Source organism: Lonchura striata, chromosome 2 (assembly GCF_050655825.1).
Source record: "Lonchura striata isolate lonStrDom1 chromosome 2, ASM5065582v1, whole genome shotgun sequence".
Classification (NCBI taxonomy): domain Eukaryota; kingdom Metazoa; phylum Chordata; class Aves; order Passeriformes; family Estrildidae; genus Lonchura; species Lonchura striata.
The window spans coordinates 133,054,028-133,069,366 of NC_140704.1; positions in this window are offsets into that span (position 1 = coordinate 133,054,028).

Below are 15,339 nucleotides of genomic sequence, written 5' to 3' on the forward strand. Positions count from 1 at the left end.
GGGCTGCACTGGCAGCTTTTCATCCTCATCATACCAAGGTTTCTTTGCCTACACCAGGGAGAGGCAACTGCTTTGGGGGATCTTTCTGATCCTCAATAAAGGAGTGAGAAATTCACCTTTCCAGGTGACAAAATATTCAGTATTTGATATGGGTTATAATATCCTGAAAATTAAATATTGTCAGTTAAATTAATTGTTTTTGGGTTATATTCTTATTTGCTGAAGGAAGGAATGCTGGTCTTCAAATCAGGAGAATATAATAAGACTTTTGATGCCAGGATCTCAATGCCGTAGACTGGGAAGGAAGACTGAAAGAAAATCATAGTATAAAAGAGTCACAGAATCAAAGAATCGTAGAATAGTTTGGGTTGGAAGGGACCATAAAGATTGTCTATACCAACCTTGCTGCCATTGGCTGGGAAATCAACTCGATCAGGTTGCTCAGAATCCCATCCGGCCTGGTTTGAATGTTCCCAGGGATGGGGCATCTACCACCTCTTTGGCCAACTTGTGTCAGTATTCCATCACCCTCATTGCAAAAAATATCTTCCATATATTTAGTCTGAATCTACCTTGTTTAGGTTTAAAATTATTATCTCCTCTCCTATCAAAATCATATCCAGTAGGAGAGGCACATAGAAGAACATGATTGTTACATTTTGTGTTCCTCAGTCAGCCAGACAACTTAGGAAAATGTGGGTATCAGTATCTGGTGAATGATAAGGCCATTCAGAGACCCCAGGCACACTGCCCAGGTCTGGCCCCGCTGCAGCAGCGAGGGGCAGCTACTGCTGCAGAGAGGTTCTGCTTGCTTCAAGAAGCTGGATGCCCACAGGTGCCCCAGTCAAAGAGAATGTCATTGTCAGCTACAGACCAACAGCTAAGACTGCTGGACTCACCAATGACATAGATGTGGGCAAATGGTAATTATATTATTACAAATAATGAAGATCATAGAATGGCTTGGGTTGGAAAGAACCTTAGAGATTATCTAGTTCCAACTCCTTTGCTGTAGGCAGGAACACCTTCCACTAGACCAGGTTTCTCAAAGCTCCATCCAGCCTGGCATCCACAGATTCTCTGGGCCACCTGTTCTGATGTCTCAGTACCTTCACAGTGAAGAATTTCTTCCTAATATGTAACCTAAACCTACCCTCTTCCTACATAAAGCCAATACCTTTTGTCCTATCACTAAGTGTCCTTGACAAAAATCCATCTCCAGCCTTCTTGTAGGCCCTCTTCAAGTAATTGAATGTTGCTGTAAGGTGTCCCTGGAGCCTTCTCTTCTCCTGGCTAAACAACCCCAGGTCTCTCAGCCTGTCTTCACAGGAGGGTGTTCAAACCCTCTGAGTGCCTCTGTAGCCCTCCTCTGGATGCACTTTAATGGGTCCATGTCCTTCTCCTGTTGGGGGCCCCAGAACTGTACACAGCAGGGCAGGTGGGCTCTCACAAGGGCAGAGCAGAGGGGCAGAATCCCCTCCCTCACCTGCTGGCCACCCAGCCCAGGATGCTGCTGGCTTTCTGAGCTGTGAGTGCACTTGTCGAGTCACGTCAAGTTTCTTCATCAACCAACATGCCCAAGACCTTCTGGTAATAATACCAGTAAAGAGGTTAAAAAAGGAAATAACTGGGAACAGATGACCACAGTTCAAGCCAGCGTGAATCAGAGTTGAAGTGTTCCTTTTTTTTTGCCTGTAACCATCTTAGGTCATCCAAACTACTCTGGTAAGAACAGTGCAACCATGACTGACCCTCACTGCAGGAACCATAAGGTCTTGACAGCTGTGATGTCTCTTTTTGCAGCTATGGCTTGCTCAGTGAGGGAAGATGCAAAACCAGAAGCTTAAAGATGGAAAGCTCTGCATTCACACTGTCTGAGAGGTTAAGTCCTGCGCTGAGAAAGCAACAGGATCATGGGAACACTCTCAAGCCTGACATCAGAAATGTAGTACTCAGCATCATTCCCAAAACTGACTGCCAGGACTCCTGCTTTCACTGTGGTGGAGATAGTAATCAATGGCAAAAAATGGGGAAAGTGTCAAGGTGAGGGAAATGTTAATATCTCCAGGTACCAAATTCCGAATTCCAAATTGGCTGCTTTCTGAGACAAACACAAATTCTGCATTAGCATTGTGAGCAAACCACAAGCAAAGAATTGTAAAAACCTGGTGCAATTGTAATAAAAGCAGGAAAACTGCTTCCAAACCTGTAGAAGTCAGAGGGGATTCCATTCAGAGTATATCTTTTAGAAGATAAAAAGCTATTTTGACCATATTTTAATATGTTTATCAAAGGAAAGATACAAATCCAACAATAACAACCTAAATTTATCACAGATGGAAAATGGGAATCAAAGGGTTTTGCATAGAAATCGGTTGAAGTCAGGTTCTGTTTAGACAGTGATTCCTGCAAAGAATCAAACTACTTCCTCTCCAGTTTTAACTTGAATTGAGCTGTAGATGTTGGAAGCCATCTGTCCTTGAAAATCCAATGCAGACAGAAAACAATCCTGACTGACTTGAACCACAAATACATGGTTATTTCTGTATGCATCAACAAAAAAAAGTGTTGAGGTCAAATCATCCCAAGACTATTTCACCATGAAATGACTACACAACCATTTAGACATTTGTAAGAGTGTGTCTGACAAAGTACAGATGCAGCTAAAATGTAAGGTTGAGTGAAAGCCATATTTTATATCAAAATTTATCTATTACTGCCCAGGAGGGTGTGCAAAGGAGCAAGGGAGGCTCCACTTCCACTGACTCAGGAATGGTTACAATCAGTTTAACAAAAGGGACCATGCCTTGATATCTTTTATGTAAGGAAACAACAGCTGCATTAACTCAGAGAAATAGTCTGTTTATCTGTCTTCTCAGAAAGAAGTGAGTTTGGGACAGAAATTAATCATCCTGATCCTACTAGCAAGCTAAAGTGCAATACCTGGAGGTGAGTGGGCCAGGCACTGGCTGACAGAGCTTGGACAGCACCTGCCTGCAGAAAGGCAGACCCTGTGGCTTATCCCCGGTGCCAGACACCACACCAGAGCTCACCCACAGGAAGGCTCTTCCCACACAAATCCCACAGAGATATCACCATTTCCCATTTTTCAATTGTACACCAATTCTTTATAAACTTTTGGGAATGCTACCCATTTTTGTCATTGTGAATATTTTATTTATGCTTAACTAACTTCAAGGCAATAAAAGAGAAGGAAATGCTAAATCTCTGTGCAAATGTCCCATCTTGCCAGCACACTCCTCACAGTACCAGAGGGAAGCAATGCAGAGCCCCACAGAGCCTGGCACTGAGATCACATCCTCTGCTGGCCAGTGCCAGCCCCATCGGGCCCTTTGGCCTTCACTAGCATGCTAGGGAGACATTGGCAGCCATAAGATCTCCACGGCATTGCTCACAATTATACTGTTCCTAAAAATCTGTATTTTACACAAAGACAAACAAGAGTTTGACCTCTTAATACTGCAAAGAACAGCATATAAGTAGAAAACCGCAAGTGGTACAAAGAACAGAAGCTGAAAGAAATGCAGGCTATTGAGTAGAGCAAGATGAAGTTGCTCAGTCAGGGGCAAAGCCAACAAACTTCCTGGAAGAACCCGAACAGTCACTCAGATCGAGGTGAATACTGCAGTCCCCACTGCTCCAAAGTGCTGCTAGGACAGAAAGAAAATATCTTGATGAGGATAACTGAAGTCTGATCCAATGGGGCCCAAGGAATCTCCAACACCATTGTCTTGAAAACAATCTTATGGGAACTCTTCATGTAGTATAAAAAGCAAAGCAAGTAATCACAAACAGATGCAGATCCCAGCCCTCTTCTCTTCTTCATTGATTGTCTACTAATAAAAAATAAACAGAGAAAGATATTTTTTTAACTATTTCATTTACAAGGAGACTTAATTTTTGGCTTTCAGCCAGCTTCTACTTTTTTCCCTAGAGGAGGTGCTAAAAGTACTACAACCTACACATACCATACTCCTATTTTTTTGTTTTCAAAATATCAGAACACATTTAACTGTGCAAATATACCTCTCAAGATGACAAGTCATAAATATTATGTTTTCCAGCATATAACATGTAATATCGGGTCTATTAACATGTACATACAGAGGGGATTAATGAGCTAAGCATAGCCTCACTTCTTGCAGAAACCTTCTGTCACTTAAAAAGTAGGTGAGATCTTCTCTGGTAACAGGGCTTTGTCACACCTGTGCCTATGTCCCCTTCCATTGCCCAACTAGTGGTCTGTGAAACACTAATTAAAACTGGCACTTGGATAGGAAATGTGAATATTGAACACTTTCAGAAAGCAAACAATGCAAACAATAGGAGACCATCCTTATTTTCCCACAGTCCACCTGGTCAGAGTGTTGCCATGTGTGAGACAAAAGAAATCAGACTCCCTGATGATAACTTGTGATCCCAGGCAGATCCAATTGAATGCTCAACTGATATGAGACATAAATAAGCTAGGCTTGTTCAACAAACTAAAATATTTTAGTTTAAAAAAAACTAAGTAATTTTTTTAATCTATATTTTTTCATTGAAAATAATTTCTGAAAACTTGCTGAATAAGATACTGGTTTTCTGGGACTTTTTTTGGGGGAAAAAAGAAGAGGGAGAGAGGAGACATATTGAATATGGGGCTAGAGAAGGAAGTCATGAAAGAAAAGTGTTCCTGGGAGCTGCCAGATTTTCTGACACCTCTGCTACCTTGCCAGATTAATCAAACCACAGAATATTGAATTAGCAAGATCTAGACTGGGAATTTGAGGAACTTACCTGTGATACAAAACACATTGTGTGAATGAGATCTCCTCTGTTCTATTGACAGAGGCGTATAATGAGCCAGGAGCTGAGTCCCCCTTGCATTGCCTTTTTGGAGATGCTCTCTTTGACTGACAGCTGAGCTGGAGCCTTTCTGAAACTCAGGAAGTTGAAAAGAGAGGAGGGGGAGAAGTAGAACAAGTATAAATTTTCCTTCTTCCCTTCCATCATTAAACTGACACACACATATGCACATGTGCAGAGGAGCCTCAGAGTCATTCAAGCACCTGGGAGGGCTGGAGCAGAGGTCACAGAGTCCACATTAATTTACGCATCATCTGCTGCAAGAAATACAAAAACCTCCACTGGCATCTGGCAGCCATGAAGAGCTAACAGGCTACTGTTTTCATAGAGGCTTCCAAAACACTGGAGCACCGCACACTGCCCCCCTCTCACTGCGCCAACATGAGTGATTGGTTGCTCTAAAAAGCTAATCAAAAATGCCACCTCCCCAGGGCAATCCAGGGGCAGCACGAAGGTGTCACAGATGTCTCTGCAGAGCCTTTTCCAAACCCATTTCCTTTACGGGTGTGCCACACCCGGAGCAGAGCAGGAGGCTCCTGTGCCACACCCGGAGCAGCCTCTCTGCAGGGAAGAGCACAAGGAGCCCCTTGGGCTGCGGTCTGTGCTGCATCCTGCGCCTAGCAAGCAGTGGGGCCTGGTCCATAATGTAGTGTGGATATACATACACTCAGAGCAATTTACAGCAGTGTAATTATTATCTCCATCTTATAGACAGGGTATGAACAGGGACAAAAAGCTCCTTCTTGTTTGCGCCAGCACTTGTGCCATCTTTAAAGTACGCCGTTGCAGAGGAGAGAGTAGGCTCCCAGAGCTCCCAGAGCTCACAACTGCACACGCAGGATGCAGAGGGCTGCCTGCTTCCTTCACAATGCAAGCAGAAGCCAGTCAGGTGCTCCCACAGCACATAGGTGCATTCAAAAGGTGCATGGAATCTAACAAGACACTGGGCAGCCTGCTGATACCTTTCATCTTTATTTCAACAACCTCTGCTTGCAAATGTGTGTAACTATAAAACTGTTTTCTCAAACACTCAACTGTTAGAGCTACAGGCTCCTGAATGTTTAATAGAAGAATAAAATAAATCATATTTTCCCTTTGAAATTACATTTCCATTACAGAACACTTGCAAAAAAAAATGCTCAGCAGATATCTGTGAAATTGTCTTTTATAATGGGACATATATAATGACACTGTGTTTCTCTCTGGGCACAGGCACAATACTAACATTGAGCAAATACTAACAATGCACAGATGTGAATGGTGTTGTGAAAATCAATGCCGTCCCTTACAAAAAAAAAAAAAAACACATGAAATATTGTGTCTTCATAAATCTTAAGGGTTTTATGCATTGCTGCCATTGGAAAAACAACAACATATTGAGTGGTGCATTTTGAGACAGAATGAGTTTAGACAGTCTACCTAACTTAGCTGAACTTCACCGTATGCTGATCTGAAGGCCAGTATCTATCACCCCCTTTATGACATGCATTACTGCCAGCATAACAAGGCAGGCAAAAGGGAGGAAATATGTTTTACTCACAAAGTGTGAGATGTTTTCCTGATTTATCAATTGTTGTGTTGCATCTAACATATTTTTCTACAAGAAAAGTATTCACACGATCTTTCTTTTTAAAATAAAAAATTAGTTTAATTTTTTCTGTTGTTTCAGGAAGATATAAATACACTGTACCCTATTTTATGTTTTAAAAAGGTGACCTATACTTTCCATTTCAAATGCGGTTTCTTTAATGAAAATATTGTAATGTCAGTCCATGCAAAGCAAATGCATATTAATATGCGTTTACATCTGTCTCATATTAATATTCATGCCTGAATCCACATCCCTACACAAAGCCAATTTTCTGACCATCTGTGTGATGGCTGGTGGATGCAATGAATAAATTTTATTTGTGAGGGGAGTGATAAATCATGTATCTTCCGTTTTTCACCCACAATCTCTCCTCTTAGGTGATAAAATGTTTTCATTGTGGTTAAGAATTGTTAAGAAACCAAACTGATTAACCCCTTAACACATCAAGTAGCTTCATTTGTCTGGCAAAAGTCCTCAAAAATCATGGCACAATATGACTGAGAAAGTGAAACTGCAGTTTTATGAGGTTTAATTATTTACATTCTTTAATTATTCCAGTCTCGGAATCACACTCAGAGTTGTAGTAGAGACCAATTTTCTCATACTGATGTTGAGAAGTACCTTAGTCTGCAGGTGCAGGGGGCTTATCTTTGGAGTTAAATACTATTCAAAGACAATTGTAACCAGAACTTCAGCAAAATTGTTTCACATGACTTTATTACTGTTAAGTAACTGGTTGATTACTAGCCAAAAAAGTGATTGCTAAAACCGCAACTCTACACCAGCTTCTGAGTTTCCAAAATTTCAGAATACAAATTGACTGACTTTCCCTGCAAAAACACGTCTGCTTCTACATTCCCAAAGGATAAATTTTGACCTTGGTCTCACCAATGTCCACCCAGAGTAACTTTCTTGGGACTAATCTTGGGATTGAAACAGCTGCAAGCCTGGGAAGGTGATTAACAAGTCTCATGTCCCAGCGCTCTCTAGCCCTGTCCATACTGCTTGGTTGTTTGTTTGTTTGGTTGGTTGGTTGGTTGGTTGGTTGGTTGGTTGGTTATTTGAACCAGACCCCTAACTCAGACATTTGCTCTTACTCAGAAGAACAAAGTCTGAACAGACTCATTCCTATGTCCTGCCTAAGCACTGCTGTAATTTAGGCAGATGGTACCAGGAGTGCCATGGGTTCCTCTCCCTTGGGCAAACAGACCACACCTGACACAGACAAGCAGCAGGATGGGTTCATCTCTGAACACATCAGCCCTGGGCATATACACTGAAAAACATGCTGGAGTAAGTAGTGTCAATACCAGTCACCTTAGGCATGGTTAAAGTGTTTGCTTGAATAGTAAGAGATTTGTGTTTTAAGTCATTTTCCAGTCTACAGTGATCAAATCATGGCTGCTATCAGCCCAAGGGAATTCCCTATCCTTCAGGCTGCTAACTAGTCTTCACCTTTTTCTTTTGAATCAGCTCCTCTGAAGGACATATATGCACATACAAATTCAAATCAAAGCATGCTTTTGCCAATACTAGAGTAAATTATTTCCTCTTACATTCTGCAGTGAAGCTAACTGAAGTTGTGGTGACACTTTTTGGCCTGAGATACAAAATTCTTTCCTTAAGGATGGACAAATTTTTGTAAATACAGGTTATGGAATCAGCAAAAAAAGGAGACTTTTTTTTTTCTCCTTTAATGTAGGTCAAATCATGTCAGCAACAAATAACCTACTTCTACCTTGACAATCCAACCGTAGGTAGTTTGAAGATTATTGTGTACTGAACTGGAATCTGAAAGAGGAATTGTGAATGAGCTTCACACTTCATCAGCATAATTAGCAAGAAATTATTTGTAGTTCAAATAGAAACATCCAATTGCTAAAAAAAGAAGCTCAAATTGTACTACAGAAAATAAGTAAGATTGTCAATCAATCACAATTTCCAAGAAATCTTGTTTGTGAGGAAGTGCTGGCTAAAAAATATATTTATGTCTAATATCCTTTTGTCTTATTAAATTGTGTTCTATCTACAGTGCATCATAGTGGAAAAACTGGGGACTTCTAGAGACGGCAAAATCCAGAGGTTTGAATCTTTACTCCTTCATTCCTTTTCATGACACAAAGACAGAACAAAGAAGGAGGTGGCAACTTTCATCACGACCTTGCCGCTCTGGGCCAGTAGTGGCCCTGAAAGATATTGCTGTTCTTATGGGCGTCGAGGGACCTATGAGAAATGAGCTAAATTTCATCAAAATTCCCAGTGGAAAGCATCTGTATTACAGATACTGCTAGGAACTAATTGGTTTCCATGACTAATGAAATTCATATGGAAATATTGATCAAAACACTCCCCTTAGGTTTGAAAGTGTGTTAAATAAAGATATTTAATATAAATATATCTAATATTTTTATATTGATTCCTAATAAGTTTAAAACATAAAAATCAAATGGATAGATGTATATGAGCAACCTGGTCTAGTTGAACATGTCCTTGCTCATTGATGGGATGTTGGACTAAGTGACCTTTAAAGATCTCTTCCAACCCAAATTATACTATGTTTATAGGATCTTTTGCCCACTTGGTAAAACAAAAATCTTTTCAAAACTGGTTTTCTCTTCTCTTATTACTTTACTTAATCATTGTATCTGCTGAGACACAAGAAAAATCTCTTACTCACAAAAATAGCAAGGTAATAAAACTCCTGATGTTCAAAAGGGCTATTCACATGCCAGAAGATATGAATGTTTATGCTTTATTAGGCTGTGACCTGAATTATTATTGTCACTTTTAAGATTGCAACTGGCCAGCATAAAAACCTATGTGTGCACAAAGGATTCAAAATGAGCCATCAGAGGGAGCAAAAAATAAACATGGCTTGCCTAGTTTTCTGTAGCTTCCCATTTCACATCCTCCACACACTTTAACTAATGGGACTATCAGCCAGAAATTTTAGAAAGGCAGAAATCAATTCTGCAATCAGAGGGCTCCCCAAATCAAGCCTAAAGGGGAATTTTCAAAGTCCCTGCAGATCCACTCTAATTGTGCTGAAAACAGATAAAAGCTGCAGAACTGCCATGGGAAAAGCCCCTGGTACCGACACACTCCCAGAGATCCCAGGGGTGTATTCAGCTCCAAATGCCCTCTCTTTAGTTACCCTGTCATTCTTTGTCCACAGCACCCTTCCCCCCTCCTCCCCCCCACAAAAAAAAATAAATGGTAGTAGCTTTGTATGTTCTAAGCTTCAAAAGATCATTTGTGTATAAACAGCATTAAAATAATTATTGCACGTTTCCGTGAATGCCAAAACAGGAGGGGTTTTTCCCCTCACACTTTGGGCAAAAGGCATATGTACTCTGTTATTCCCTCCAGAACCCTCTCAACGATTCCAGCACCTCTCTGTGAGACTAATTAGAAGAGAAACAGAAAGAAAGCTAGTGTAAGATCAGAAATTCAAGCCTGACTCAGAAAACTCAATCTTTTAATTCCCATTCTTAATGCAAAGGTGGGACAAAGCAGGCAGTAAAGCCCTACTTATACTCCCAACACGGTGTTTGTGTCTTCTTTGGTGCCAAAGCGCACAGCAGTGCTCACAGAGGCCACGGGCTGAAGTTCCCACTGTGGAGAGCTGGAGAGAGTGCTGGTGGCTGCTGAGAGAGTGCTCCTGGCTGAAACCCCCTTGGCCAGGGTGGTCAAGCAGCACCTGAAACCCTACAGCCCCATGGTCAGTTCCCAACCCTGGACAGTGAGTCCAAGCTGCAGCCACAGAAGAAAGAAAGGAGTGTGCAATAGTAAAATAGTTCCTCTCAGATCAATCGCATTTCTTGAGAGTCCTCCTCCACCCCAGCATCCTCATGGGCTGTTAGAGTTTCCCTAGAGAATGAATTTTAATTTTAAAAAAGCTTCCAGTGGATAATGTGCATATACCTCTTCCCAGAGGAGCTGCTGCACTTGCAGCAATAATATCCATCCTGAAGGCTAAAATCACTGACAAGTTGAGCTAGGTGCTCTCTTTTGGCATGAGCTGCCCATCAACCCAATGCCACTATGCCCTGTCCAGTGTGATCACTATCTATGGAGCTGCCTTTGGGACTGCAAAAGCAGTTGAGAAGTTCAGAAGTCAGTTAGCTGAGATAAACTGCTGATTTAGTTGACTCATTCTAAGTAAACTAAGCCTATTATGGGAAAGAGATTTTGAAGAGCAACCGGGAATTTCTGGGTTCCCACCAAACTGGTGCTGCATTAGTGCACTGAAAGATCCACTGAGGGGAAGATAGGTTGAAGGGAAAATGCTCATTGCTTTTCCTAGGTTTTGAATCCAGTTTTTTCTAGGGCTTCACTGCAATAATTCCCCTGTAAGTCTCCAGTTCAGGATGCATTTTTGTGAAGTAATGTTTTAACAGCAAATTGTATGGCAAAGAAATTGGAACACACTACTTCATTTACAGAAAAAAATTTCATGGAGGTTATCTGAGTATCAGCAAATTTCTGCCAGAAAATGTTTTCCAGCAGCAGGATAAAATTTCTGGTCAAACTGGAAAAAAGATGTTGGTTATGCACTTGTAGTGAGGACAGGAATTGTGCAAAACTTCAGCTTCCACACCTGCTCTGTCTGACTCAGAAAAAACACGAGCACTAAAAAGAGCCTTAGAGTTGAATTTTTCAGAAGTGTCTCCGGGAATTGAGAGCCTCTGCTTGCCTCTCTGAACATGCTTCAATCTCTATAAAAAAGCTGAATATTGAGAAATGTGAAATACTCCATGAACTGGCATAGGAGGCGCAGCCGTGTGGCTCTCAGCCAGTAACCTGGCACCACACATGCCTGAAGGTGAGCTTCTCCCCGGCAGTTACAGTGCCCTAAACATCTTTCACGGACACATACATATACCTCTCTTTTTCCCAGAAGAAAAAAACTTGAAAAATTTCTTCTTGCTTCCAGAACAGAACAGCAGGCTCCTTTGATCTGCAGAGGACTTTCAGGCCAAGGAAGACAACCAAGGAGCTCACAGACATGGGTTTCCCTTCTCACCTCCTGCTCCACCAGGAGGTTCTTCCTCTTGGTGTGTTTACATCTTCTTTCCATCATGCTCTTTCACTTCTGTGCTTCTCCTTCTTGCTGTTTGATGTTTTCATCAGCTCTAATGCATAGTAGGTGAAGGATGAGCACCACCACTTCCCCTGGGCTACCACTGGCCAGGCCTGCTGGAGAAAGGAGCCCTCTGGCATCCTGACCCTCTGCCACAGCTGTCTCCATCTCCAGGGGACCAGAGCTGAGCAGCAGCCTCATCCACCCTGCCCCAGGTATTCCCCTCAGCCTTGGCTCACACTGTTCTCTCAGGCAGTGTATCTCCTGTTTATCACACAGGTACAAGGAATCTGAAGGAAAAGTGGTGTTAAAATGTTTCTGCAATGTAGAAATCATTGGTGTTAAACTATAACTATTGCCTGAAGAGGTATCAGCATGTAGGATTGACCTTTTTCTCACTGCTAAGGTAGGCAAATGTTAAGTCAGTAATCCTTGTCTAGTTGAACAGTAGTCAGGTTCATTGTTCACCACATACAGGCTGGTGAACTTCTGTAAATAGGCAAAATTTAACCACTAAAAACTTAATTTTAAATTGAGAAAATTAATAACACTTGTTATTAATGCTCAAGTTATTAAAGCACACTTCCTCCTCTATCACAAATTCTGAATTCTCAAAACGCTCATTTTGCCTCTGCCTATTTTGTTCTTCCAAATCATTGCCAGTTTTCTCTTCCACCTGCTCACCACAGGACTCTGCACGTGAGGACACTGTGCCATCAGTCCAGTTTATTTGACTGTCCTTAGTGCTATGCCAATTCTGAGAGCAGGCAGAAGTTTTCAGAAAGTGTCACCATCAGAAAATGTAGAAAAACAGTTCATGTAGATGACAGAACTCAAAAGTCTTTCAAAACTGCCTTCTTACCTGTTAGGAAACACCAAGCCTTTGTACTCAACTATGATCTCTGCAAGATTTCAATTTTTTAAATAAAATATTTCTATTCTTACTCAGACAAATCCTTCATAATTTCCCAAAAGTGGGAAACACTCAGAGTCCCTCTTTCTATGCCCCAAAACAACTTAGTTATTTTTTCAGATCATGGAATTTCTTGAGGATGGCAAACAGAGCAAATCTGATCAGCTAATTAACCCTTCCCTGTTTCACCATCAGTTACAGTTTCTACAGAATAAAACTCATGCCTCTGTCCAGGGAATTGAATTTCTCAATGCTGCATTAAATCCGTGGAGACAGTTTGGAGAATCATAAGCTCTTAAAACTCTAAAACCATTTAAACTCAGACAGATACAGCTTGGGATGGGGATTCTCAGATTTGGAGCTTCCTGTAGTTTCACATACTCACTGGACCAATGCCAACCTATGAACCAGCAGAAAATCTATTTGTAGTTACTGCACCTCCAGATGATTATCTGAAGGAAGACAAATTAGCAAAATGAATCTTAATTTTTAATTCAAAAGCAGAAATATCTGCACTTTGAGAAGGGCTGGGTTGTTCTTAGCAAGAGTCTGGAAATATAGTCTTTATTTTAGATGTTCCTCATACCACTTCACTGGTTGCAAAACAATATTAGTAAGAATCAGTTCTAGAATGCGAACACTTCATTTTTATTAGTCAGTATAAATGATCTCCTTAGTACCCTACTTCTGACAGATCCTGGGTTCTCAGCTAACAAGCACCAAAACCTGTCTCACTGGCAATGAGCAATAACGTCCTGAATAATTGCAGGAACTCATTTATCATTAAAACGTCATATCTCAAAATCAGCTGCCATATCTCTTGGCATGAAGAAATAATTGTATTATATTTAACCCCTCAATAACTCAGCTACCTAAGTCATTCCCAAATTATATGTTCCCTTCTCCTAGGCTTTCATTAGACTGACAAATATCTGTGTCACTATGTGAGCTACAAGTTCCTCGGAACAAGCAGTCTTCCTTGCAATGTTATTGCCAGCTGATGGCAGAAGCAGGATGAGTGATTTGTTTGCTTTGTGAGGCTGGCTTTCATTGTCCTGAATTCAACACTAACATCTTGCTAATACTGCATTTAAATCTACAGACACTAATGCACCCCTTTTTGGATCTCCTCACTGAAGTATCAAAGGCTTAGAAGGGCTAACAATAATTTTTTTTGTAAGGTTCAAAAAAACTTGAGGATTAAAATCTTTGCTGTGGATAGGTTGTAAATGATGTATTTCTCTGGACATTACTAGGAGTAACTCTGCTTTACTTGGAGTGCTGTGATCCAGAGTCAGAAAAAGATTAAAGGAATAATTTCCTTCTTGATCCATTATTGCATGTTTTGTTCCTTTTCTCTTATGTTTCTACTCTGTTTATGTACTAAAAATGTTTTATTCATGGATCCTTGCATAATTTTCCATGACCATGACAGAAGACATTCAAATGCCTTGACGTTTCAAATACACTTCTCATTTTATAGTTTAGGATTACACAGGCCATAACTGCCCTGTGTTCTTTTAATCTGATGGTATGACACCAAAACAATTATAAGTACAAATTCAAATTTTGCAGCCTAATACTCACTTTCCTGTGACAAAATATCCAGATGGAAGACTGGGTCAGTTACTCACTCTATGAGGCTCTTTTTGGGAATGACTTTTACCCAGAACTTTTCACTTTTCTATCTTCCACATCTAGAAAGGTAAAAGACTGAAGTGAGAGAGGAGGAGGAGAAAATACTGTAAACTCACATCAACATTTCCAAGGGATTGTAATAGCTCTCATTGACAGCTTTTTTATCACAATGCCAATTTTGATCAATATAAAAGTTATTTGTGCCTGGATAAGAATTTCCAGTTCAGTTGGAATGGCACAGAATTCTTCTAAAGCACTCCTGCAAATGTACAGCATGCAATAAACCCTTTAATTAGTTCTGGTACAACATTGCTCTCTATTCCTGTTTACTGGTAAAGTTAAGGGATGGTGTGTGCTTGTGTTGAATACATTAAACACTTTTTTCTGATCAGATTCTATGCACATTTCACAGAGGAAAATACATCTGCTTCATCAGTGGTATAAAATGGGTATTTCCTCAGGGGTGTGTAAAGTGTATATAAATCTCTGCATCTGCCTGAGATTTGCATAGATGCTGGAACATAGGTCACTTGTGCACTTAGTTTTCTCTGTGATCTGGGACTAATGCTGGTTAGCTCTCAATGCTGCAGTGAGATCACAGACATTTTTTTGTTTACATGAGTAGAGCTTTATTCTGTTATGTATAAGGCTCTGTGCTGCATTCCTGGTTTTTACATATTTAGGATAAAAAGCTTCCTTTATATAGTGTTTGGTGTTCATGCTCAGTTAGTTTCATGTTTTATGTTAAATTAATAATTCCCATATTTTGTCCATCAATGACTCATAACTAGCCTGGGTGTTGAAAATATTGGCCACACAAAAGCACCCTTTTGTAGAGCCTATTGTCTCACATTAACTCACTTTTTTCTCAAGGAATTCCCCCTGCAGCAATCCCCACTGTAAGCCATTAGCTGTGCACATCTGCCCACTCTAATGACCACTCTAGTGTACACATACCTGACTGCCATCTAATTTAGACATCACCCATAGGACACCTACACTAATGCCTCCTGGGCCAGCTAAGTCCTGGATTATTGACTGGCCACAGTTATCACTTCATTTGGTCTTTGGAGGTGAACCAAGTGCACCTGAGGTCATAAACAGGTCATATGATTATACAGCTTGTGAAGGATTCAAGTATTTTTGTTACCCTAACAAAAACAAAAATATAGTTTCTAATTTGTTTTGACATGGGATCCAATTGCTTTGCCTTTATGCAATGTCCCCTTTGTGTAGCTATGAAAA